General features: G+C 57.0%; 1 long non-coding RNA gene across 3 annotated transcripts; it reads right to left on the bottom strand.

Moving 5' to 3' along the window:
- Window positions 1–263: 263 nt before the first annotated feature.
- LOC110130207 (uncharacterized) lies at window positions 264–4612 on the bottom strand. 3 transcript variants are annotated; one of them, XR_002311764.2, is made up of 5 exons: window positions 2631–4612; window positions 1781–1937; window positions 1575–1653; window positions 918–999; window positions 264–782 (listed from the first exon to the last, which is right to left on the bottom strand). It is a non-coding gene; the product is annotated as an uncharacterized lncRNA (long non-coding RNA). The 3 variants fall into 3 exon arrangements; XR_002311763.2 differs by having other exon boundaries at window positions 1781–3017; window positions 3187–4612; XR_002311762.2 differs by having other exon boundaries at window positions 1781–4611.
- Between the last annotated feature and the right edge of the window lie 316 nt (window positions 4613–4928).

The raw sequence follows: 4928 nt of genomic DNA, 5'->3' as shown, positions 1-4928 counted from the left end.
CGGTTCGTACATATTCTATATAAAGATTCATAACCTAAGTATACATGTAATATATGATGAGTGTGTATATGTGATGTATATACAGTGTATGTGTATACACATATCATTCATTAAATATATATGTATATACATCTTTAAGTCCAGAATCTTGTATTTTTCTAACATCTAATTTGCATTTTCTTTGCTAGAGGGGGAACTTTTACCAATTTTTACGGTCAGTACATCTATTTCTGAAGAAAAAATATTTACACAAGAGCCACAAGTGTCTTGAAAAGCAGTCCCCTTTTAAAATTCTCAACAATCACAAGGAATCTTCTTTTGAAAAAGGACATAATTCTAATGTGAATGGAGTCGCCATGGGGAAAAAAGAGCTCCAGCCAAACTCTTTTCTGCGAAACATTGCCTAGGGGGCAACATCTCCGAAGGAGAAGAATTCTATTTTTTCCCAGTTGAGAACTTTCTGTTTCAAGTTGCTCATGACATGCTGAAGTTGAAGCTCCAATACTTTGGCTATCTAATGTGAAGAGCCGACTCAGTGGAAAAAGACCCTGATGCTGGGAAAGATTGAAGGCAGGTTGGACAGCATCACCAACTCAGTGGACATGAGTTTGAGCAAACTCAGGAAGATGGTGAAGGACAGGGAAGCCTGGCGTGCTGCAGTCCATGGGGTCGCAAAGAGTCGGACACGCCTGAGCAACTGAACAGCACCAGCAATGCAGTTTCAATGTGTTACTTCAATTCCTGGGTCCGCTCTGGGGTGGGAAGCCCATTCTGTGTCAGACCTAAAGGGGACAGAGAGGGGGCTGAGGTCTTAGGTGGTAAAACATATTCTAAAATATACATCTTCCATCTTGGTTCGGCGGCAAACCTGTCCTTTTCAGACAAGGTGAGATGAGTGAACGTCCACCCGAGCTCACCTGAAATGCAGGCTGAGCTTTGCCATCATGAAGTTGCCGTGGCGGGCGTCCCTTCACAAACAGACCAGTGGGTGCGCTGCTCCTGAGCGCAGTGGCAGAGAATGAAGCAGAGGTCACCGCACGGCCAGCTCCAGCCCTGCGCACCCTGCATCCCCCGCCCTGAGGACGTGCCCCCAGCTGCCCCAGGAAGGCTCTGCTCTGGGCGGGCTGGCCAGGCGTGCTGCTCTCGGGGTGAGGTCATCCTCTCCCTGGGAGGCCAGGCCCGGCGGCGAAACCCGCCGGGCCTGCACCTCGGGGCTGACGTCACCCACCCCGCAGGGCTGCTGCCCGCCAGGCCGCCAGTGGGCTCGAGCAAAGGGCACATTCCTGGCTGCGGTCCCCTCCCTCACCATCTGGTGGAAAGCCCCGGCCGGCCCTGGGGCGCTGGTGCGGCAGGAAGGGCGGCGGTCCAGGGAGAGGGGCTCCGGCGGGTACTGGGGGGGGGGGGGTGCTGTGACTCTGCAGGTGTGGACACCCAGAACACGCTGTGTAAACAGCCCCAAACTGGGGGCCGCCCACCTCGGCCCTGGCTCCCCCATACACACCCCGGGCCCCGCGGGGGCCCTAGCCCGTTTCCCGAGTGAGGATGGCCCCTCCTCTCAGACTCTCAGCCCCTACCCTGTGCTGGCTGCTCTTGGGGAGAATCTATTTCATCTTCAGGACAGGCCCCGGTGATGGACAGGAGCGGGAGCCACACCTGTGAGATGGGAAGGCGGGGCAGGAAGCCAGGAGTACCCACCCAGGACCCCCACCCAGTCCCAGGACCTCCAAACCAGCATTGTGCCCCCATCCCTCCTTGGGTCCCCCCACGCAGCGTCCCGTACCTTCCACCCTCTGACTTTTCACACCCTTTCCTCGCAAACCCCAGGCCCTGTAGGTCCTCAGGGAGAAAGGTCTGTGATGAACTGACTCACACACTCATCCCGTCCAGCCCAGAACAAAAACGAAAATCGGTCAGGAGCAGAGAGGCCAACCTTCTACCTGCTGATCAGAGCTAAAGGTCAGAGGTCACCAATCGGGGATCAAAGGTGACAGCTAGCGGCCATTAATTTCTTTAGGAAGTTTGAGGTGGGAATTCACGTGGGGGACAGATCACGTCCTGCGCGTCTGCTGTGCGGCGGGCAGGGGGCGGAAGGGACGGGTGCTGCCCTCGTGGCGCTCAAGTCGTCACAGAGACAGACGTCAGCAACCAGAGCTGACTGCTCAGCTGGGTGACGGGTCCTCACGGAGCAGAGAGCGAGTGAGCAAGCTGGCGGGGCTGGGGAACCTGCTGCGATCTAACTAGGAGATCGGAGGAGGCTTGACTTCTAAATGGAGGCTCGGCTGACTGCCTGGCTATGGCGGGTCAGGAGGACTTCAGGGGGAGCAGCGTCCATTCAACGCCCAGGGCAGTGAGGAGGCTGGGGGCAGACCACAGAGCAATCGGGGCGACCCAAGGCGGGGGGCCCCAGCTTTCCCTCCGAGGGAGAAGGAAGTGCAGAGGGTCTGGGGGACTGCCGGAACCACGGGGCGGGGGAGGAGCAGTTACTGGCGACAAGCGGGCAGGTCGGGCCACGGAGGTGGTGACGGGGTCAGATTCAGGATGGGATTTAGACAGCCCGCCCACAGGAAGGACATGCTTCCGGATAGAACAGGAAGCGAGAAAAGGGAGGAATCAAGGCTTGAAGAACTGACCGGAAGGCAGACGTTGCCGTCTGGGGCAGGAGGAGGTTGCTGGGCCACTGGGAGTCGGGGTTGCTGGTGGACAGGCTGTGGAGTGGCCGGACCCTCCGGGCTGGACCTCAGGGCCGGTCAGCGCTCCCATGCCGTCTTACCACCGAGAGCCAAGTGAGGTCACAGCGAGGGGCGTGAGGGCACGCCCGACTCTGCCTCTGCACTCAGCCGGGGAGGAGCTGAGGAGGGGCAGGCTCAGGGTGGCCGGGAGGCCAGGAGGGAGGGTCTCAAAGTGCCAGGTGAGGGCAGGCCTGGCATGCTTTCCCAGAGCAGAGACAGCTGAGCCCTGAGACCAACCACGGCTCCTGCTGATGGGGGCCCAGACGACCACGGGAACCCTAGGGAGTCCTGGAAGGGAATGGGGCGAGAGACAGCATGTGGGTTCTCTTAAAACTCTTTGCGACTCCGTGAACTGCAGCCTGCCAGGCCGCTCTGTCCATGGCATCCTTCAAGCAAGAATACTGGAGTGGGTAGCTGTTCCCTTCTCCAGGGGATCTTCCCCACCCTGGGATCAAACCTGGGTCTCATGCGTTGCAGGCAGATTCTTTACCAACCGAGCCACCAGGGAAGCCCTTCTCTAAAATGGAAGAAGTTAAAGCAGTTAATAGAAGAGAAGTGTATGCCCTTGGGGTTAAGAAAGTAAAAGGGGCAACATCTAGGGTGAGGGAGGGGCCTGCAGCACCAGGAGGGGAGAAGCCGGCGGCGATGGGTGAATGTTGGGGACTGGTGGACACCGTGGTCTGAGGGCTGAGAGGTCTCCTCTGATTCTTCCTTTTCTCAGGCAAACAGGGAGCAAGGCCCTGGAGCGGGCGTGAGGAGGGGAGGGGTGAGGGCAGGGGCGACTGATCCTCTAAGAGCCCAGGACGGGGAGAGGCAGCCCCCAGGCCACCTGAGATTCACAATCCGGAATTGAAACCAGTTGCTCAATTTCAGTTCATTGACATTTTAGGCTTGTAAGTCTTGCTTGGGGCCGGGCAGCTATCCTGTATATTATGGAGTCTTAGCATCCCTGGCCTCTGCCCCACTTCCAAGCCATGAGCACTTGGCTGATGAAACGTTATCTAAGCTCTCCTGCGTTTGAAGCACCCTCGCCTCCTGGTCCCGCTTTCTCCCTGCCTCTCAGATCACACCGTCTCCTCCTCTGCCTGTCCTTTGACCCTCTCCCCTCTGCTTTCTACGCGCTCTCCTTGAGCGACATCTACACCTTAGCTTTAACTGCGGCATGTGTGCTTGCTGACCCTAAAACCTGCCTCTTGGGCCCACACCTCCCTCCTGAACGCCCCAAGCCATCAGGCCCAACAAGGCGAGCAGTCCATCGGTGTCCTTTCTCCTAAGGAACAGTGTCCACCTCCCTACGCCTCACTCAGAACCTTTGGGTCTCCGGACTCCGGCCCCAGGCCCATCGCCATGTCCCACTGCGCAGTGGACTCCCGAGGCTGCCCTGCCCTGGGCCCACCCGTCCTGGTCTCTGCACCATCACTGTGCCGGGTCCTCCCCCTCACTGGGAACTGCGCCCGCCGGCGGGTTCTGACTCTGGCTCCAGTTCAGCCAGTCCATCTCTCACGACCCCACCATCAGCAGCATGCATTCACTGCTGCAGGCCCCTCAACCCCTTCAGCAGCTACACTCACTCTCAGGGTCCACACCCTTCACAGCCTCCCTTCCCGCCACCCCTGCCTGGAGGCTGGGTCCAGTCCTACTGTGTGCAAGGGACCGATTCACGTGTCTTCACCCCTGCCTAGGATGCTCTTTCTACCTGGGTGCCCCATCTGTGTGCCCAGGCGAGCTTCCCGTGCCTTCCCCAGCCCACCCACACCTGCTTCCCTGAGTTGCGCTCTGCTCCTGGCTTCGGTGTTACTCTGTAAGAACTCTCAGGTGCTTTCATCCCGCGAGTCATCAGGGGATGTGAACACCTGCTCACTCATGACCTCACAAGGGGACAGTCCCTGTTGTGGCTGCCTTTGTGTCATCAATGCCTGGCACACAGACTCTTCAATGAATCACCATTTTTAATAGGGACATAGTATTTCAGATTATAAATAGATGAGTCATGCTTTAGTTAACCTATCCCAAATATCAGATGTGCTGTTTGCTTCACTTTTTGGAGTCACTAACGTTTATTTTTCAAAATGAAGAAGACCCTTGAGTGTTTGTCCTCTTCTTCTTTTTTCTTTCTTTTTGGCTGCACTGGGCAGCATGTGGGATCTTAGTTCCCCCAGCAGGGATCGAACTCATGTCCCCTTCAGTGGAACACAGAGT

This window comes from Odocoileus virginianus, chromosome 11 (genome assembly GCF_023699985.2).
Source record: "Odocoileus virginianus isolate 20LAN1187 ecotype Illinois chromosome 11, Ovbor_1.2, whole genome shotgun sequence".
Classification (NCBI taxonomy): domain Eukaryota; kingdom Metazoa; phylum Chordata; class Mammalia; order Artiodactyla; family Cervidae; genus Odocoileus; species Odocoileus virginianus.
This window is presented reverse-complemented; position numbering and strand designations above follow the sequence as displayed.